This window comes from Rhinoderma darwinii, chromosome 1 (genome assembly GCF_050947455.1).
Source record: "Rhinoderma darwinii isolate aRhiDar2 chromosome 1, aRhiDar2.hap1, whole genome shotgun sequence".
Classification (NCBI taxonomy): Eukaryota; Metazoa; Chordata; class Amphibia; order Anura; family Rhinodermatidae; genus Rhinoderma; species Rhinoderma darwinii.
The window spans coordinates 372,513,620-372,535,118 of NC_134687.1; the positions used below are offsets into that span (position 1 = coordinate 372,513,620).

A 21,499-nucleotide genomic window follows, 5' to 3' on the forward strand; every position below is an offset into this window, starting at 1 on the left:
GTTTTTTAGGAATTCATGATGGACAATTCTGTTTCTCTCCAATCCACTAAAAACCTATTTAAATTTTGTGCCAATCTACTAATAAATAAGCAGCCAGTTCTAGAATTAGAGTTTTACACTTTTTTCAGGCTTCTCATTTGTAAGAGCAGCTCTTTCATTTTTCTGCAAATAAACCAATAAATTCGCAGCTAGTTCTGGAGTTATGTTTTTAAACTGTTATTTTGTCATGCTTCTCCTTTGTAAGACCAACTATAGGATAATGGAAGTATACGACTTGGGTGATTTCGAATAAAACCCACGACGTTGCTTTAGCAAATATTTTGGCTTCATAGCTCAGTGGTTAGAACACTGGTCTTGTAAACCAGGGGTCGTGAGTTCAATTCTCACTGGGGCCTTTATTGTTTGTGCCTAGAGTATCTAATAAGATAATTTCTTCATCACAGAAAATACTAAGATGTCATTTCCTTTCAGATAATTGCTTGGCCTAAACTGAAAATATTCAGACATCATTGTTTCATTCAATCCATTGTATATGTCCAACGTTAACATTTAAAAAAAGTTTTAAACAGGAAATTATGCATGTTTGATCTCCCATGGAAAAATTTGGAAAAAAATCTTGCCTCTGCTCGTAATATTTTTTAGGAATTCATGATGGAGAATTCTGTTCCTCATTCTGTTCCCCAAACACATCAATTCATTCAGTTGTGATTTCCAAACTGTCTAAAAGTTTGATTTGTTTCTATGTTTCTGAAGCATGTTTCTGATACCTTAATGTAAAACATAAAAATTTTTAGGAATTCATGATGGACAATTCTGTTCCTCATTCTGTTCCCCAAACACATCAATTCATTCAGTTGTGATTTCCAAACTGTCTAAAAGTTTGAATTGTTTCTTTGTTTCTGAAGCATGTTTCTGATACCTTAATATAAATCATAAAGTTTTTTAGGAATTCATGATGGACAATTCTGTTTCTCTCCAATCCACTAAAAACCTATTTAAATTTTGTGCCAATCTACTAATAAATAAGCAGCCAGTTCTAGAATTAGAGTTTTACACTTTTTTCAGGCTTCTCATTTGTAAGAGCAGCTCTTTCATTTTTCTGCAAATAAACCAATAAATTCGCAGCTAGTTCTGGAGTTATGTTTTTAAACTGTTATTTTGTCATGCTTCTCCTTTGTAAGACCAACTATAGGATAATGGAAGTATACGACTTGGGTGATTTCGAATAAAACCCACGACGTTGCATTAGCACATATGTTGGCTTCATAGCTCAGTGGTTAGAGCACTGGTCTTGTAAACCAGGGGTCGTGAGTTCAATTCTCACTGGGGCCTTTATTGTTTGTGCCTAGAGTATCTAATAAGATAATTTCTTCATCACAGAAAATACTAAGATGTCATTTCCTTTCAGATAATTGCTTGGCCTAAACTGAAAATATTCAGACATCATTGTTTCATTCAATCCATTGTATATGTCCAACGTTAACATTTAAAAAAAAGTTTTAAACAGGAAATTATGCATGTTTGATCTCCCATGGAAAAATTTGGAAAAAAATCTTGCCTCTGCTCGTAATATTTTTTAGGAATTCATGATGGAGAATTCTGTTCCTCATTCTGTTCCCCAAACACATCAATTCATTCAGTTGTGATTTCCAAACTGTCTAAAAGTTTGATTTGTTTCTATGTTTCTGAAGCATGTTTCTGATACCTTAATGTAAAACATAAAATGTTTTAGGAATTCATGATGGAGAATTCTGTTCCTCATTCTGTTCCCCAAACACATCAATTCATTCAGTTGTGATTTCCAAACTGTCTAAAAGTTTGAATTGTTTCTTTGTTTCTGAAGCATGTTTCTGATACCTTAATGTAAATCATAACGTTTTTTAGGAATTCATGATGGACAATTCTGTTTCTCTCCAATCCACTAAAAACCTATTTAAATTTTGTGCCAATCTACTAATAAATAAGCAGCCAGTTCTAGAATTAGAGTTTTACACTTTTTTCAGGCTTCTCATTTGTAAGAGCAGCTCTTTCATTTTTCTGCAAATAAACCAATAAATTCGCAGCTAGTTCTGGAGTTATGTTTTTAAACTGTTATTTTGTCATGCTTCTCCTTTGTAAGACCAACTATAGGATAATGGAAGTATACGACTTGGGTGATTTCGAATAAAACCCACGACGTTGCTTTAGCAAATATTTTGGCTTCATAGCTCAGTGGTTAGAACACTGGTCTTGTAAACCAGGGGTCGTGAGTTCAATTCTCACTGGGGCCTTTATTGTTTGTGCCTAGAGTATCTAATAAGATAATTTCTTCATCACAGAAAATACTAAGATGTCATTTCCTTTCAGATAATTGCTTGGCCTAAACTGAAAATATTCAGACATCATTGTTTCATTCAATCCATTGTATATGTCCAACGTTAACATTTAAAAAAAGTTTTAAACAGGAAATTATGCATGTTTGATCTCCCATGGAAAAATTTGGAAAAAAATCTTGCCTCTGCTCGTAATATTTTTTAGGAATTCATGATGGAGAATTCTGTTCCTCATTCTGTTCCCCAAACACATCAATTCATTCAGTTGTGATTTCCAAACTGTCTAAAAGTTTGATTTGTTTCTATGTTTCTGAAGCATGTTTCTGATACCTTAATGTAAAACATAAAAATTTTTAGGAATTCATGATGGACAATTCTGTTCCTCATTCTGTTCCCCAAACACATCAATTCATTCAGTTGTGATTTCCAAACTGTCTAAAAGTTTGAATTGTTTCTTTGTTTCTGAAGCATGTTTCTGATACCTTAATATAAATCATAAAGTTTTTTAGGAATTCATGATGGACAATTCTGTTTCTCTCCAATCCACTAAAAACCTATTTAAATTTTGTGCCAATCTACTAATAAATAAGCAGCCAGTTCTAGAATTAGAGTTTTACACTTTTTTCAGGCTTCTCATTTGTAAGAGCAGCTCTTTCATTTTTCTGCAAATAAACCAATAAATTCGCAGCTAGTTCTGGAGTTATGTTTTTAAACTGTTATTTTGTCATGCTTCTCCTTTGTAAGACCAACTATAGGATAATGGAAGTATACGACTTGGGTGATTTCGAATAAAACCCACGACGTTGCATTAGCACATATGTTGGCTTCATAGCTCAGTGGTTAGAGCACTGGTCTTGTAAACCAGGGGTCGTGAGTTCAATTCTCACTGGGGCCTTTATTGTTTGTGCCTAGAGTATCTAATAAGATAATTTCTTCATCACAGAAAATACTAAGATGTCATTTCCTTTCAGATAATTGCTTGGCCTAAACTGAAAATATTCAGACATCATTGTTTCATTCAATCCATTGTATATGTCCAACGTTAACATTTAAAAAAAAGTTTTAAACAGGAAATTATGCATGTTTGATCTCCCATGGAAAAATTTGGAAAAAAATCTTGCCTCTGCTCGTAATATTTTTTAGGAATTCATGATGGAGAATTCTGTTCCTCATTCTGTTCCCCAAACACATCAATTCATTCAGTTGTGATTTCCAAACTGTCTAAAAGTTTGATTTGTTTCTATGTTTCTGAAGCATGTTTCTGATACCTTAATGTAAAACATAAAATTTTTTAGGAAATCATGATGGACAATTCTGTTCCTCATTCTGTTCCCCAAACACATCAATTCATTCAGTTGTGATTTCCAAACTGTCTAAAAGTTTGAATTGTTTCTTTGTTTCTGAAGCATGTTTCTGATACCTTAATGTAAATCATAACGTTTTTTAGGAATTCATGATGGACAATTCTGTTTCTCTCCAATCCACTAAAAACCTATTTAAATTTTGTGCCAATCTACTAATAAATAAGCAGCCAGTTCTAGAATTAGAGTTTTACACTTTTTTCAGGCTTCTCATTTGTAAGAGCAGCTCTTTCATTTTTCTGCAAATAAACCAATAAATTCGCAGCTAGTTCTGGAGTTATGTTTTTAAACTGTTATTTTGTCATGCTTCTCCTTTGTAAGACCAACTATAGGATAATGGAAGTATACGACTTGGGTGATTTCGAATAAAACCCACGACGTTGCATTAGCACATATGTTGGCTTCATAGCTCAGTGGTTAGAGCACTGGTCTTGTAAACCAGGGGTCGTGAGTTCAATTCTCACTGGGGCCTTTATTGTTTGTGCCTAGAGTATCTAATAAGATAATTTCTTCATCACAGAAAATACTAAGATGTCATTTCCTTTCAGATAATTGCTTGGCCTAAACTGAAAATATTCAGACATCATTGTTTCATTCAATCCATTGTATATGTCCAACGTTAACATTTAAAAAAAAGTTTTAAACAGGAAATTATGCATGTTTGATCTCCCATGGAAAAATTTGGAAAAAAATCTTGCCTCTGCTCGTAATATTTTTTAGGAATTCATGATGGAGAATTCTGTTCCTCATTCTGTTCCCCAAACACATCAATTCATTCAGTTGTGATTTCCAAACTGTCTAAAAGTTTGATTTGTTTCTATGTTTCTGAAGCATGTTTCTGATACCTTAATGTAAAACATAAAATTTTTTAGGAAATCATGATGGACAATTCTGTTCCTCATTCTGTTCCCCAAACACATCAATTCATTCAGTTGTGATTTCCAAACTGTCTAAAAGTTTGAATTGTTTCTTTGTTTCTGAAGCATGTTTCTGATACCTTAATGTAAATCATAACGTTTTTTAGGAATTCATGATGGACAATTCTGTTTCTCTCCAATCCACTAAAAACCTATTTAAATTTTGTGCCAATCTACTAATAAATAAGCAGCCAGTTCTAGAATTAGAGTTTTACACTTTTTTCAGGCTTCTCATTTGTAAGAGCAGCTCTTTCATTTTTCTGCAAATAAACCAATAAATTCGCAGCTAGTTCTGGAGTTATGTTTTTAAACTGTTATTTTGTCATGCTTCTCCTTTGTAAGACCAACTATAGGATAATGGAAGTATACGACTTGGGTGATTTCGAATAAAACCCACGACGTTGCATTAGCAGATATGTTGGCTTCATAGCTCAGTGGTTAGAGCACTGGTCTTGTAAACCAGGGGTCGAGAGTTCAATTCTCACTGGGGCCTTTATTGTTTGTGCCTAGAGTATCTAATAAGATAATTTCTTCATCACAGAAAATACTAAGATGTCATTTCCTTTCAGATAATTGCTTGGCCTAAACTGAAAATATTCAGACATCATTGTTTCATTCAATCCATTGTATATGTCCAACGTTAACATTTAAAAAAAGTTTTAAACAGGAAATTATGCATGTTTGATCTCCCATGGAAAAATTTGGAAAAAAATCTTGCCTCTGCTCGTAATATTTTTTAGGAATTCATGATGGAGAATTCTGTTCCTCATTCTGTTCCCCAAACACATCAATTCATTCAGTTGTGATTTCCAAACTGTCTAAAAGTTTGATTTGTTTCTATGTTTCTGAAGCATGTTTCTGATACCTTAATGTAAAACATAAAATTTTTTAGGAAATCATGATGGACAATTCTGTTCCTCATTCTGTTCCCCAAACACATCAATTCATTCAGTTGTGATTTCCAAACTGTCTAAAAGTTTGAATTGTTTCTTTGTTTCTGAAGCATGTTTCTGATACCTTAATGTAAATCATAACGTTTTTTAGGAATTCATGATGGACAATTCTGTTTCTCTCCAATCCACTAAAAACCTATTTAAATTTTGTGCCAATCTACTAATAAATAAGCAGCCAGTTCTAGAATTAGAGTTTTACACTTTTTTCAGGCTTCTCATTTGTAAGAGCAGCTCTTTCATTTTTCTGCAAATAAACCAATAAATTCGCAGCTAGTTCTGGAGTTATGTTTTTAAACTGTTATTTTGTCATGCTTCTTCTTTTATAAGACCAACTATAGGATAATGGAAGTATACGACTTGGGTGATTTCGAATAAAACCCACGACGTTGCATTAGCAGATCTGTTGGCTTCATAGCTCAGTGGTTAGAGCACTGGTCTTGTAAACCAGGGGTCGTGAGTTCAATTCTCACTGGGGCCTTTATTGTTTGTGCCTAGAGTATCTAATAAGATAATTTCTTCATCACAGAAAATACTAAGATGTCATTTCCTTTCAGATAATTGCTTGGCCTAAACTGAAAATATTCAGACATCATTGTTTCATTCAATCCATTGTATATGTCCAACGTTAACATTTAATAAAAGTTTTAAACAGGAAATTATGCATGTTTGATCTCCCATGGAAAAATTTGGAAAAAAATCTTGCCTCTGCTCGTAATATTTTTTAGGAATTCATGATGGAGAATTCTGTTCCTCATTCTGTTCCCCAAACACATCAATTCATTCAGTTGTGATTTCCAAACTGTCTAAAAGTTTGATTTGTTTCTATGTTTCTGAAGCATGTTTCTGATACCTTAATGTAAAACATAACATTTTTTAGGAATTCATGATGGACAATTCTGTTCCTCATTCTGTTCCCCAAACACATCAATTCATTCAGTTGTGATTTCCAAACTGTCTAAAAGTTTGAATTGTTTCTTTGTTTCTGAAGCATGTTTCTGATACCTTAATGTAAATCATAACGTTTTTTAGGAATTCATGATGGACAATTCTGTTTCTCTCCAATCCACTAAAAACCTATTTAAATTTTGTGCCAATCTACTAATAAATAAGCAGCCAGTTCTAGAATTAGAGTTTTACACTTTTTTCAGGCTTCTCATTTGTAAGAGCAGCTCTTTCATTTTTCTGCAAATAAACCAATAAATTCGCAGCTAGTTCTGGAGTTATGTTTTTAAACTGTTATTTTGTCATGCTTCTCCTTTGTAAGACCAACTATAGGATAATGGAAGTATACGACTTGGGTGATTTCGAATAAAACCCACGACGTTGCATTAGCAGATATGTTGGCTTCATAGCTCAGTGGTTAGAGCACTGGTCTTGTAAACCAGGGGTCGTGAGTTCAATTCTCACTGGGGCCTTTATTGTTTGTGCCTAGAGTATCTAATAAGATAATTTCTTCATCACAGAAAATACTAAGATGTCATTTCCTTTCAGATAATTGCTTGGCCTAAACTGAAAATATTCAGACATCATTGTTTCATTCAATCCATTGTATATGTCCAACGTTAACATTTAAAAAAAGTTTTAAACAGGAAATTATGCATGTTTGATCTCCCATGGAAAAATTTGGAAAAAAATCTTGCCTCTGCTCGTAATATTTTTTAGGAATTCATGATGGAGAATTCTGTTCCTCATTCTGTTCCCCAAACACATCAATTCATTCAGTTGTGATTTCCAAACTGTCTAAAAGTTTGATTTGTTTCTATGTTTCTGAAGCATGTTTCTGATACCTTAATGTAAAACATAAAATTTTTTAGGAAATCATGATGGACAATTCTGTTCCTCATTCTGTTCCCCAAACACATCAATTCATTCAGTTGTGATTTCCAAACTGTCTAAAAGTTTGAATTGTTTCTTTGTTTCTGAAGCATGTTTCTGATACCTTAAAGGGGTTGTCCGAGATAAATTTTTATTTAAAAGTTAAACACACAATACACACATTAAATATTCCCTAATATACTTACCTGTGCAATCTTGCTTCTGTTCTCCGTTCTGGCAGCTCTTTTCTTCCGATCACCTGTCTTCTGACGTCACGTTTTCTTCCTCCTCCACTGTCGTGTCGTGTCCCGATCACATGGTCTCGCCCCAGCGAGACCTCGGATGGGACACGACACGTCACTGGAGACGTGTCGTTTCTGCGGGTGCCCGCCCAGCCTATGCAGCTTTTTTTCACTGTGAGCGCGCCTATGCGTGTTCACAGTGAAAAAAGTGAAGAGGGACGGCACCTGCGGGAATGTCGGGTCTCCGGCTGTCAGTGACTGCCGGGGACCCTGAGGAGAGGATAGAAGCAGCTTTCGCTGCTTCTGTCTTCTCCGATGTCTTCTTACACAGCGTTCAATGAACGCTGTGTATAGGAATAGAGACAGAAGCAGCGGCGCTGTCTCTATTCCTCCCGGTGATCATGTGACTGGTCACATGATCACCGGGTACCGTTAGTGGCAGGCTGCTGCTGGGTCTTACTAGACCCAGCACAGCCCTATTAGTGACAATCGTCACTATGAGAGGGCTGATTTCCCCTGTAACTGGGGCTGCTGTGCAGCTCCAGTTACAGTGGAAAAGATGGTGTAAAAAAAAATATATAATGTTCCCCAAAGGTCTTTTTTGACCTTTGAGGGACAGACAATAATAATAAAAAAATAGTAAAGTACAAAAAAAAAATTAAATAATAAATACACATAAAATACCCCCCCCAAAAAAAACATTCCCCCTGTAAATCATTGTTGTAACGCTAGCGCTGACCCAATTACCCTAATATAGACATGTAATATATTACAATTTACGGTAGACAATGACGATCACAAATAAAAGGTCTATTTTAGGGTAAAACTATGTTATTACCAAAAAAAATAGCTGAAACGTAAAAAAGCTTATTTTTTTACTATTTTCAAACTTTATGAATGAAAATTCTAAAATGGCAAAAAAGGTGTGTATAAAAACGATAAAGAAATAAACCTGCATTGTCTACGGAAAAAACGTCGCAAAAATAACGTCGTTAGCCCAACAAATAAAAAAGTTATAGCCATTTAACTAACACGTGCTAAAAATGGCTAAACGGTGCCCCGTCCTGAACTAGATAAGATCTTCTGGGGTCCTGTATCTAAGCCTACATTGTTAGGCTTAGATACAGGGTCTAACAAACAGTGTCACACATGGAGCCTGTATCTAAGCCTAACACAATGTAGGCTTAGATACAGGACCCCAGATGACATTCTTTTTTATTCCTGTATAAGGGTATGTTCACACGGCCTATTTACGGACGTAATTCGGGCGTATTAACCCCCGAATTACGTCCGAAATTACGGCTTGAAATCGTTGGCAAACATCTGCCCATTGAAAGCAATGGGCAAACGTTTGTCTGTTCACACGAGGCGTATATTTACGCGTCGCTGTCAAAAGACGGCGCGTAAATAGACGCCCGCGCCAAAGAAGTGTCATGTCACTTCTTCAGACGTAAATGGAGCCGTTTTCTATGGACTACATGGAAAACCAGCTACAGTTACGTCCGTAATGGACGCGGCGCTCAAGCGCCTGCACATGCCGTTACGGCTGAAACGACAGGGCTGTTTTCTCCTGAAAACAGCCCCGTAATTTCGGCCGTTACGGACGCTGCCGTGTGAACATACCCTAAGATTAGTGTTTTGGGGCCCTGTATCTAAGCCTAACATGTGGTATTCTTAGATACATGGCCCATGTGTGACACTGTCTGCTTGGGTAATGTTACTAAGGCTACCTTGTGGTAGGCTTAGATACATGGTCTAACAGTATCACACATGAGCAGTGTATCTAAGCATCCCTCTTTTTTTTTTTTTCTTAGTTATTAGGTGTTTTTTACAGGTTGGGTCCTTGGTACTACATCAAGTTCAAGGACTACTTCAATGACACCTTTTTTATTTTTAATAAAATCGTTAACCAGTGTTATGTGTGTTATTTTATTACAATATTTTTTCTATGTCCTTCTCATTTATTTAAAAATTTATTATTAGTTCATTATTAATGGCCACTGTCTAACAGCGTCCATTAGTAAGGCTTCATGCACACTAGCGTGTATTTTCCGCGCGTGAAAAACTTGCGTCAATCCCATCCGTGTGTTTGCGTTAGGGCGGATTAAGACGAACGTGCTATACGTCCGTGCAACCCACGTGGTATTCACGCGGGTCGCACAGACCTATGCAAGTCTATGGGGCAGTGCAGACAGTCCGTGAATTTTACGCAGCGTGAGTCCGCTGCGTAAACTTGCGACATGTTCTATATTTCTGCGTTTTTCGAGCATCACGCACCCATTGAAGTCAATAGGTGCGTGAAAATCAGGCGCATCCCATGGAAGCACTTCCGTGGGATGCGCGTGATTCGCGCAACAGCAGTAAAAGAATGAATGTAAACAGAAAAGCACCACGTGCTACAAACATCCAGAGTGTCATAATGATGGCGGCTGCGCGAAAACCGCAGCTGCGCATCCGTATGAACATGACACGGAGCTGTCAAGTGTATTTTGCGCACGCAAAACGCCACCGTATTTGTGTGCGCAAAACGCACACGCTCGTTTAAATCCGCCCTTATGCATCAGTGTGCTTTTCGATTGTCATGTGTTATTCACGCACTCACAAAGCCAGCCCATTTTTTTCTTCTTTTTTACAACAAATTGCTGTGTAAATCACGCACCAAACACGTGTGTGCTGTTTGTGGTTTTCACGCATGCATTGACTTCAATGTGAGTGTAGGTGCATGATAACGCACCAATAGAGGACATGCAGTATGTTTCACGCAGCGGACTCTCGCTGCGTGAAAAGTCACACATGTGTGAACGGCCCCAGTGAAATAAATGGGTTGCGTGTGTTGTGCGTTTTTTCAAAGCACAGCACACAGACTTAATTCACGCTAGTGTAAATCGTGCCTAAGGCCCCATTCACACCACGTCGAAACCACGCACAGCACACGCGACCCATTTATTTCAATGGGGCCGTTTTCACGCAGCGAGAGTCCGCTGCGTGAAACATACTGCATGTCCTCTATTGGTGCGTTATCATGCACCTACACTCAAGTAGATGCATGCGTGAAAACCACGCACCAAACAAGCGTGTTTGGTGCGTGATTTATGCTGCAATTTGTTGTAACAAGCATTAAAATCGAGCATTAAGGGCATGACCACACGTGGCGGATTTCCTCCGCAACTGTCCGCATCAATGCCGCACCTAATCCGGGTTGCGGATTACGGCTGCGGATCTGCACAAAATGTGCAGAAAATTGATGCGGACTAGCTGCTGCGGACTGCGGGAAAAGTGCTTCCCTTCTCCCTATCAGTGCAGGATAGAGAGAAGGGACAGCACTTTCCCTAGTGAAAGTAAACGAATTTCATACTTACCGGCCGTTGTCTTGGTGACGCGTCCCTCTTTCGGCATCCAGCCCGACCTCCCTGGATGACGCGCCAGTCCATGTGACCGCTGCAGCCTGTGATTGGCCTGTGATTGGCTGCAGCCGTCACTTAGACTGAAACGTCATCCTGGGAGGCCGGACTGGAGACAGAAGCAGGGAGTTCTCGGTAAGTATGAACTTCTATTTTTTTACAGGTTGCTGTATATTGGGATCGGTAGTCACTGTCCCGGGTGCAAAAACAGTTACTGCCGATCGCTTAACTCTTTCAGCACCCTGGACAGTGACTATTTACAGACGTCTCCTAGCAACGCTCCCGTCATTACGGGAGCCCCATTGACTTCCTCAGTCTGGCTGTAGACCTAGAAATACATAGGTCCAGCCAGAATGAAGAAATGTCATGGCAAAAAAGCAACACGCATCCGCAGCACACATAACATGTGCATGACAGCTGCGGACTTCATTGCGGAACTTAGAATCTCCATTGAAGTCAATGGAGAAATTCCGCCATGAGTCCGCCACTGCTCCGCAACAGACAGAGCATGCTGCGGACACCAAATTCCGCTCCGCAGCCTATGCTCCGCAGCGGAATGTTACGCATCGTCTAAACGAACACTTCTAAATAGAAGTGGAAGTCAATGCAGAAACGGCTCCGCTGCGGATTAACGCTGCGGAGTGTCCGCAGCGGAATTTAAGTGAAATTCCGCCACGTGTGAACCCAGCCTAAAACTGCCTTGCGGGAAAAAGAAGCAACATGCTCCATCTTCGGGCGTTTACGCCTCTGACCTCCCATTGACTTCAATGGGAGGCAGAGAAAGCGTATTTCGCGTTGTTTTATGCCTGCGGCGCTCAATTGCCGCGGGCGAAAAACGCCACGGAAAACGACGCAAAAAACGCAGCAAAAAAAGCCACAAACAACGCCGCAAAAAACAGACGCAAAAAAAAACCGCCGAAAAGGCTACGATAAATGCCGCGAAAAACATCACAAATAAAGCCGCGAAAAAAGCCCCAAACAAAGAGGCAAAGAACGCCACGAAAAACGACAGGGAAAACGACACGAAAGACGCAATGAAAAACGCAGAAAAAAAAACGCAAAAAAAAGACGCGAAAAACAACGCAAAAAAGGCTACGATAAACGCCACGGAAAAAGCTGCGAAAAACATAGCGGAAAAAGACGCGAGAAACGGCGCAAACAGAGGCAAAGAACGCAGCGAAAATCAACTGGGAAAACGCCACGAAAGACGCAACGAAAAACACAGCAAAAATAGGCACAAACAACGACGCAAAAAAAGAAATGATAAACGACGTGTAAAAGGCTACGATAAACGCAATGGAAAACACAGCAAAAAACATCGCAAAAAAAGACGGAAACAAACAAGCAAAAAACGGCAAGATAAACGAAGCGAAAAACGCCCCGAACAAAGCGGCAAACAAATACGCAAACAGCGCACAAAAAACGCCAGGAAAAACGACGCAAAAATCAACGTGCAGGGAGAGGTAAATCTGCCGCAAACTTCAAGACGGAATTTTGAGGCAGATATTCCTCTTGCAAAAAAACTCTGTGTGAACATGGCCTTAGTGGAGAGAGACATGAGATAGAAGAGGGTGGACGAGGGTTGGGGGAGACACGAAGAGGTTTATAGACCTGAAAAGAGAAAGAAAACATAAATGTGAAAAACATAATGGGGAGGAGAACATTTGCCCATCATCCTTCAAGAATGTCAGCAAGGAGACAAGTGCAGTGAAGGAGGTCAGCGGGGAGGAGCAAGGACAGCTCACGTGAACTCTTGGAAGGTACGTGCACGCTCATTGCAGCCTGCAATGAGCGTGCACGGGAAAAAAGTTTCATAACAAGGAAAGATCAACAAACCAGAGCTGAACTGCATGTAAACAAGCTGTGCTGAATTCAAAGAAGAAATGTGCTAAGTAGAATTTTTTTTAAAAATAATGCTTTATTTAGGTTGTCTGTATAAGGGTATGTGCACACACACTAATTACGTCCGTAATATACGGATGTATTTCGGCCGCAAGTTCCGGACCGAACTCAGTGCAGGGAGCCGGGCTCCTAGCATCATAGTTATGTACGACGCTAGGAGTCCCTGCCTCGCTGCCGGACAACTGTCCCGTACTGTAATCATGTTTTCAGTACGTGACAGTTGTCCTGCAGCGAGGCAGGGACTCCTAGCATCGTACATAAGTATGATGCTTGGAGCCCGGCTCCCTGCACTGAGTTCGGTCCGGAACTTGCGGCCGAAATACGTCCATAAATTACGGACGTAATTAGTGTGTGTGCACATACCCTAAGGGGTAATGTATGACACAGTTTTTGAAAAAAATGTTGGTATCTCGGACAACCCCTTTAATGTAAATCATAACGTTTTTTAGGAATTCATGATGGACAATTCTGTTTCTCTCCAATCCACTAAAAACCTATTTAAATTTTGTGCCAATCTACTAATAAATAAGCAGCCAGTTCTAGAATTAGAGTTTTACACTTTTTTCAGGCTTCTCATTTGTAAGAGCAGCTATAGGATAATGGAAGTATACGACTTGGGTGATTTCGAATAAAACCCACGACGTTGCATTAGCAGATATGTTGGCTTCATAGCTCAGTGGTTAGAGCACTGGTCTTGTAAACCAGGGGTCGTGAGTTCAATTCTCACTGGGGCCTTTATTGTTTGTGCCTAGAGTATCTAATAAGATAATTTCTTCATCACAGAAAATACTAAGATGTCATTTCCTTTCAGATAATTGCTTGGCCTAAACTGAAAATATTCAGACATCATTGTTTCATTCAATCCATTGTATATGTCCAACGTTAACATTTAAAAAAAGTTTTAAACAGGAAATTATGCATGTTTGATCTCCCATGGAAAAATTTGGAAAAAAATCTTGCCTCTGCTCGTAATATTTTTTAGGAATTCATGATGGAGAATTCTGTTCCTCATTCTGTTCCCCAAACACATCACTTTCATTCATTCAGTTGTGATTTCCAAACTGTCTAAAAGTTTGATTTGTTTCTATGTTTCTGAAGCATGTTTCTGATACCTTAATGTAAAACATAAAATTTTTTAGGAAATCATGATGGACAATTCTGTTCCTCATTCTGTTCCCCAAACACATCAATTCATTCAGTTGTGATTTCCAAACTGTCTAAAAGTTTGAATTGTTTCTTTGTTTCTGAAGCATGTTTCTGATACCTTAAAGGGGTTGTCCGAGATAAATTTTTATTTAAAAGTTAAACACACAATACACACATTAAATATTCCCTAATATACTTACCTGTGCAATCTTGCTTCTGTTCTCCGTTCTGGCAGCTCTTTTCTTCCGATCACCTGTCTTCTGACGTCACGTTTTCTTCCTCCTCCACTGTCGTGTCGTGTCCCGATCACATGGTCTCGCCCCAGCGAGACCTCGGATGGGACACGACACGTCACTGGAGACGTGTCGTTTCTGCGGGTGCCCGCCCAGCCTATGCAGCTTTTTTTCACTGTGAGCGCGCCTATGCGTGTTCACAGTGAAAAAAGTGAAGAGGGACGGCACCTGCGGGAATGTCGGGTCTCGGGCTGTCAGTGACTGCCGGGGACCCTGAGGAGAGGATAGAAGCAGCTTTCGCTGCTTCTGTCTTCTCCGATGTCTTCTTACACAGCGTTCAATGAACGCTGTGTATAGGAATAGAGACAGCAGCAGCGGCGCTGTCTCTATTCCTCCCGGTGATCATGTGACTGGTCACATGATCACCGGGTACCGTTAGTGGCAGGCTGCTGCTGGGTCTTACTAGACCCAGCACAGCCCTATTAGTGACAATCGTCACTATGAGAGGGCTGATTTCCCCTGTAACTGGGGCTGCTGTGCAGCTCCAGTTACAGTGGAAAAGATGGTGTAAAAAAAAATATATAATGTTCCCCAAAGGTCTTTTTTGACCTTTGAGGGACAGACAATAATAATAAAAAAATAGTAAAGTACAAAAAAAAAATTAAATAATAAATACACATAAAATACCCCCCCAAAAAAAACCGTTCCCCCTGTAAATCATTGTTGTAACGCTAGCGCTGACCCAATTACCCTAATATAGACATGTAATATATTACAATTTACGGTAGACAATGACGATCACAAATAAAAGGTCTATTTTAGGGTAAAACTATGTTATTACCAAAAAAAATAGCTGAAACGTAAAAAAGCTTATTTTTTTACTATTTTCAAACTTTATGAATGAAAATTCTAAAATGGCAAAAAAGGTGTGTATAAAAACGATAAAAAAATAAACCTGCATTGTCTACGGAAAAAACGTTGCAAAAATAACGTCGTTAGCCCAACAAATAAAAAAGTTATAGCCATTTAACTAACACGTGCTAAAAATGGCTAAACGGTGCCCCGTCCTGAACTAGATAAGATCTTCTGGGGTCCTGTATCTAAGCCTACATTGTTAGGCTTAGATACAGGGTCTAACAAACAGTGTCACACATGGAGCCTGTATCTAAGCCTAACACAATGTAGGCTTAGATACAGGACCCCAGATGACATTCTTTTTTATTCCTGTATAAGGGTATGTTCACACGGCCTATTTACGGACGTAATTCGGGCGTATTAACCCCCGAATTACGTCCGAAATTACGGCTTGAAATCGTTGGCAAACATCTGCCCATTGAAAGCAATGGGCAGACGTTTGTCTGTTCACACGAGGCGTATATTTACGCGTCGCTGTCAAAAGACGGCGCGTAAATAGACGCCCGCGCCAAAGAAGTGTCATGTCACTTCTTCAGACGTAAATGGAGCCGTTTTCTATGGACTACATGGAAAACCAGCTACAGTTACGTCCGTAATGGACGCGGCGCTCAAGCGCCTGCACATGCCGTTACGGCTGAAACGACAGGGCTGTTTTCTCCTGAAAACAGCCCCGTAATTTCGGCCGTTACGGACGCTGCCGTGTGAACATACCCTAAGATTAGTGTTTTGGGGCCCTGTATCTAAGCCTAACATGTGGTATTCTTAGATACATGGCCCATGTGTGACACTGTCTGCTTGGGTAATGTTACTAAGGCTACCTTGTGGTAGGCTTAGATACATGGTCTAACAGTATCACACATGAGCAGTGTATCTAAGCATCCCTCTTTTTTTTTTTTTCTTAGTTATTAGGTGTTTTTTACAGGTTGGGTCCTTGGTACTACATCAAGTTCAAGGACTACTTCAATGACACCTTTTTTATTTTTAATAAAATCGTTAACCAGTGTTATGTGTGTTATTTTATTACAATATTTTTTCTATGTCCTTCTCATTTATTTAAAAATTTATTATTAGTTCATTATTAATGGCCACTGTCTAACAGCGTCCATTAGTAAGGCTTCATGCACACTAGCGTGTATTTTCCGCGCGTGAAAAACTTGCGTCAATCCCATCCGTGTGTTTGCGTTAGGGCGGATTAAGACGAACGTGCTATACGTCCGTGCAACCCACGTGGTATTCACAAGGGTCGCACAGACCTATGCAAGTCTATGGGGCAGTGCAGACAGTCCGTGAATTTTACGCAGCGTGAGTCCGCTGCGTAAACTTGCGACATGTTCTATATTTCTGCGTTTTTCGAGCATCACGCACCCATTGAAGTCAATAGGTGCGTGAAAATCAGGCGCATCCCATGGAAGCACTTCCGTGGGATGCGCGTGATTCGCGCAACAGCAGTAAAAGAATGAATGTAAACAGAAAAGCACCACGTGCTACAAACATCCAGAGTGTCATAATGATGGCGGCTGCGCGAAAACCGCAGCTGCGCATCCGTATGAACATGACACGGAGCTGTCAAGTGTATTTTGCGCACGCAAAACGCCACCGTATTTGTGTGCGCAAAACGCACACGCTCGTTTAAATCCGCCCTTATGCATCAGTGTGCTTTTCGATTGTCATGTGTTATTCACGCACTCACAAAGCCAGCCCATTTTTTTCTTCTTTTTTACAACAAATTGCTGTGTAAATCACGCACCAAACACGTGTGTGCTGTTTGTGGTTTTCACGCATGCATTGACTTCAATGTGAGTGTAAAATTAGTTTATTAAGGTAACCTTAAAAATGGGCCCTAATAGCTAGAGCCTGGTATTTTGGCTATTAGGGCCCATTTTTAAGGTTACCTTAATAAACTAATTTTAATCGTTCAACTCAGGCAGTAATAACTATAATTTAACGGAACGAAAACCCAATTATCAGAGAGATACTATTACATCAAATTATTCAATGTGAGTGTAGGTGCATGATAACGCACCAATAGAGGACATGCAGTATGTTTCACGCAGCGGACTCTCGCTGCGTGAAAAGTCACACATGTGTGAACGGCCCCAGTGAAATAAATGGGTTGCGTGTGTTGTGCGTTTTTTCAAAGCACAGCACACAGACTTAATTCACGCTAGTGTAAATCGTGCCTAAGGCCCCATTCACACCACGTCGAAACCACGCACAGCACACGCGACCCATTTATTTCAATGGGGCCGTTTTCACGCAGCGAGAGTCCGCTGCGTGAAACATACTGCATGTCCTCTATTGGTGCGTTATCATGCACCTACACTCAAGTAGATGCATGCGTGAAAACCATGCACCAAACAAGCGTGTTTGGTGCGTGATTTATGCTGCAATTTGTTGTAACAAGCATTAAAATCGAGCATTAAGGGCATGACCACACGTGGCGGATTTCCTCCGCAACTGTCCGCATCAATGCCGCACCTAATCCGGGTTGCGGATTACGGCTGCGGATCTGCACAAAATGTGCAGAAAATTGATGCGGACTAGCTGCTGCGGACTGCGGGAAAAGTGCTTCCCTTCTCCCTATCAGTGCAGGATAGAGAGAAGGGACAGCACTTTCCCTAGTGAAAGTAAACGAATTTCATACTTACCGGCCGTTGTCTTGGTGACGCGTCCCTCTTTCGGCATCCAGCCCGACCTCCCTGGATGACGCGCCAGTCCATGTGACCGCTGCAGCCTGTGATTGGCCTGTGATTGGCTGCAGCCGTCACTTAGACTGAAACGTCATCCTGGGAGGCCGGACTGGAGACAGAAGCAGGGAGTTCTCGGTAAGTATGAACTTCTATTTTTTTACAGGTTGCTGTATATTGGGATCGGTAGTCACTGTCCCGGGTGCAAAAACAGTTACTGCCGATCGCTTAACTCTTTCAGCACCCTGGACAGTGACTATTTACAGACGTCTCCTAGCAACGCTCCCGTCATTACGGGAGCCCCATTGACTTCCTCAGTCTGGCTGTAGACCTAGAAATACATAGGTCCAGCCAGAATGAAGAAATGTCATGGCAAAAAAGCAACACGCATCCGCAGCACACATAACATGTGCATGACAGCTGCGGACTTCATTGCGGAACTTAGAATCTCCATTGAAGTCAATGGAGAAATTCCGCCATGAGTCCGCCACTGCTCCGCAACAGACAGAGCATGCTGCGGACACCAAATTCCGCTCCGCAGCCTATGCTCCGCAGCGGAATGTTACGCATCGTCTAAACGAACACTTCTAAATAGAAGTGGAAGTCAATGCAGAAACGGCTCCGCTGCGGATTAACGCTGCGGAGTGTCCGCAGCGGAATTTAAGTGAAATTCCGCCACGTGTGAACCCAGCCTAAAACTGCCTTGCGGGAAAAAGAAGCAACATGCTCCATCTTCGGGCGTTTACGCCTCTGACCTCCCATTGACTTCAATGGGAGGCAGAGAAAGCGTATTTCGCGTTGTTTTATGCCTGCGGCGCTCAATTGCCGCGGGCGAAAAACGCCACGGAAAACGACGCAAAAAACGCAGCAAAAAAAGCCACAAACAATGCCGCAAAAAACAGACGCAAAAAAAAACCGCCGAAAAGGCTACGATAAATGCCGCGAAAAACATCACAAATAAAGCCGCGAAAAAAGCCCCAAACAAAGAGGCAAAGAACGCCACGAAAAACGACAGGGAAAACGACACGAAAGACGCAATGAAAAACGCAGAAAAAAAAACGCAAAAAAAAAGACGCGAAAAACAACGCAAAAAAGGCTACGATAAACGCCACGGAAAAAGCTGCGAAAAACATAGCGGAAAAAGACGCGAGAAACGCCGCAAACAGAGGCAAAGAACGCAGCTAAAATCAACTGGGAAAACGCCACGAAAGACGCAACGAAAAACGCAGCAAAAATAGGCACAAACAACGACGCAAAAAAAGAAATGATAAACGACGTGAAAAAGGCTACGATAAACGCAATGGAAAACACAGCAAAAAACATCGCAGAAAAAGACGGAAACAAACAAGCAAAAAACGCCAAGATAAACGAAGCGAAAAACGCCCCGAACAAAGCGGCAAACAAATACGCAAACAGCGCACAAAAAACGCCAGGAAAAACGACGCAAAAATCAACGTGCAGGGAGAGGTAAATCTGCCGCAAACTTCAAGACGGAATTTTGAGGCAGATATTCCTCTTGCAAAAAAACTCTGTGTGAACATGGCCTTAGTGGAGAGAGACATGAGATAGAAGAGGGTGGACGAGGGTTGGGGGAGACACGAAGAGGTTTATAGACCTGAAAAGAGAAAGAAAACATAAATGTGAAAAACATAATGGGGAGGAGAACATTTGCCCATCATCCTTCAAGAATGTCAGCAAGGAGACAAGTGCAGTGAAGGAGGTCAGCGGGGAGGAGCAAGGACAGCTCACGTGAACTCTTGGAAGGTACGTGCACGCTCATTGCAGCCTGCAATGAGCGTGCACGGGAAAAAAGTTTCATAACAAGGAAAGATCAACAAACCAGAGCTGAACTGCATGTAAACAAGCTGTGCTGAATTCAAAGAAGAAATGTGCTAAGTAGAATTTTTTTTAAAAATAATGCTTTATTTAGGTTGTCTGTATAAGGGGTAATGTATGACACAGTTTTTGAAAAAATGTTGGTATCTCGGACAACCCCTTTAATGTAAATCATAACGTTTTTTAGGAATTCATGATGGACAATTCTGTTTCTCTCCAATCCACTAAAAACCTATTTAAATTTTGTGCCAATCTACTGATAAATAAGCAGCCAGTTCTAGAATTAGAGTTTTACACTTTTTTCAGGCTTCTCATTTGTAAGAGCAGCTCTTTCATTTTTCTGCAAATAAACCAATAAATTCGCAGCTAGTTTTGGAGTTATGTTTTTAAACTGTTATTTTGTCATGCTTCTCCTTTGTAAGACCAACTATAGGATAATGGAAGTATACGACTTGGGTGATTTCGAATAAAACCCACGACGTTGCTTTAGCAGATATGTTGGCTTCATAGCTCAGTGGTTAGAGCACTGGTCTTGTAAACCAGGGGTCGTGAGTTCAATTCTCACTGGGGCCTTTATTGTTTGTGCCTAGAGTATCTAATAAGATAATTTCTTCATCACAGAAAATACTAAGATGTCATTTCCTTTCAGATAATTGCTTGGCCTAAACTGAAAATATTCAGACATCATTGTTTCATTCAATCCATTGTATATGTCCAACGTTAACATTTAAAAAAAGTTTTAAACAGGAAATTATGCATGTTTGATCTCCCATGGAAAAATTTGGAAAAAAATCTTGCCTCTGCTCGTAATATTTTTTAGGAATTCATGATGGAGAATTCTGTTCCTCATTCTGTTCCCCAAACACATCAATTCATTCAGTTGTGATTTCCAAACTGTCTAAAAGTTTGATTTGTTTCTATGTTTCTGAAGCATGTTTCTGATACCTTAATGTAAAACATAAAATTTTTTAGGAATTCATGATGGACAATTCTGTTCCTCATTCTGTTCCCCAAACACATCAATTCATTCAGTTGTGATTTCCAAACTGTCTAAAAGTTTGAATTGTTTCTTTGTTTCTGAAGCATGTTTCTGATACCTTAATGTAAATCATAACGTTTTTTAGGAATTCATGATGGACAATTCTGTTTCTCTCCAATCCACTAAAAACCTATTTAAATTTTGTGCCAATCTACTAATAAATAAGCAGCCAGTTCTAGAATTAGAGTTTTACACTTTTTTCAGGCTTCTCATTTGTAAGAGCAGCTCTTTCATTTTTCTGCAAATAAACCAATAAATTCGCAGCTAGTTCTGGAGTTATGTTTTTAAACTGTTATTTTGTCATGCTTCTCCTTTGTAAGACCAACTATAGGATAATGGAAGTATACGACTTGGGTGATTTCGAATAAAACCCACGACGTTGCATTAGCAGATCTGTTGGCTTCATAGCTCAGTGGTTAGAGCACTGGTCTTGTAAACCAGGGGTCGTGAGTTCAATTCTCACTGGGGCCTTTATTGTTTGTGCCTAGAGTATCTAATAAGATAATTTCTTCATCACAGAAAATACTAAGATGTCATTTCCTTTCAGATAATTGCTTGGCCTAAACTGAAAATATTCAGACATCATTGTTTCATTCAATCCATTGTATATGTCCAACGTTAACATTTAAAAAAAGTTTTAAACAGGAAATTATGCATGTTTGATCTCCCATGGAAAAATTTGGAAAAAAATCTTGCCTCTGCTCGTAATATTTTTTAGGAATTCATGATGGAGAATTCTG

The 21,499-nt window shown here is 39.8% G+C and overlaps 11 non-coding genes across 11 annotated transcripts; all 11 read left to right on the forward strand.

The window, feature by feature from the left end:
• The first annotated feature begins 322 nt into the window (after positions 1-322).
• On the forward strand, positions 323-395 carry TRNAT-UGU (transfer RNA threonine (anticodon UGU)). The gene has a single exon. It is a non-coding gene; the product is annotated as a tRNA-Thr (tRNA).
• An 864-nt stretch (positions 396-1,259) lies between these two features.
• TRNAT-UGU (transfer RNA threonine (anticodon UGU)) lies at positions 1,260-1,332 on the forward strand. The gene has a single exon. It is a non-coding gene; the product is annotated as a tRNA-Thr (tRNA).
• Positions 1,333-2,197: 865 nt separating this feature from the next.
• Positions 2,198-2,270, forward strand: TRNAT-UGU (transfer RNA threonine (anticodon UGU)). Its single transcript has one exon. It is a non-coding gene; the product is annotated as a tRNA-Thr (tRNA).
• An 864-nt stretch (positions 2,271-3,134) lies between these two features.
• Positions 3,135-3,207, forward strand: TRNAT-UGU (transfer RNA threonine (anticodon UGU)). The gene has a single exon. It is a non-coding gene; the product is annotated as a tRNA-Thr (tRNA).
• An 865-nt stretch (positions 3,208-4,072) lies between these two features.
• TRNAT-UGU (transfer RNA threonine (anticodon UGU)) lies at positions 4,073-4,145 on the forward strand. The gene has a single exon. It is a non-coding gene; the product is annotated as a tRNA-Thr (tRNA).
• An 865-nt stretch (positions 4,146-5,010) lies between these two features.
• TRNAT-UGU (transfer RNA threonine (anticodon UGU)) lies at positions 5,011-5,083 on the forward strand. Its single transcript has one exon. It is a non-coding gene; the product is annotated as a tRNA-Thr (tRNA).
• Positions 5,084-5,948: 865 nt separating this feature from the next.
• TRNAT-UGU (transfer RNA threonine (anticodon UGU)) lies at positions 5,949-6,021 on the forward strand. Its single transcript has one exon. It is a non-coding gene; the product is annotated as a tRNA-Thr (tRNA).
• An 864-nt stretch (positions 6,022-6,885) lies between these two features.
• TRNAT-UGU (transfer RNA threonine (anticodon UGU)) lies at positions 6,886-6,958 on the forward strand. Its single transcript has one exon. It is a non-coding gene; the product is annotated as a tRNA-Thr (tRNA).
• A 6,607-nt stretch (positions 6,959-13,565) lies between these two features.
• Positions 13,566-13,638, forward strand: TRNAT-UGU (transfer RNA threonine (anticodon UGU)). The gene has a single exon. It is a non-coding gene; the product is annotated as a tRNA-Thr (tRNA).
• A 6,582-nt stretch (positions 13,639-20,220) lies between these two features.
• On the forward strand, positions 20,221-20,293 carry TRNAT-UGU (transfer RNA threonine (anticodon UGU)). The gene has a single exon. It is a non-coding gene; the product is annotated as a tRNA-Thr (tRNA).
• Positions 20,294-21,157: 864 nt separating this feature from the next.
• Positions 21,158-21,230, forward strand: TRNAT-UGU (transfer RNA threonine (anticodon UGU)). The gene has a single exon. It is a non-coding gene; the product is annotated as a tRNA-Thr (tRNA).
• Positions 21,231-21,499: the final 269 nt, after the last annotated feature.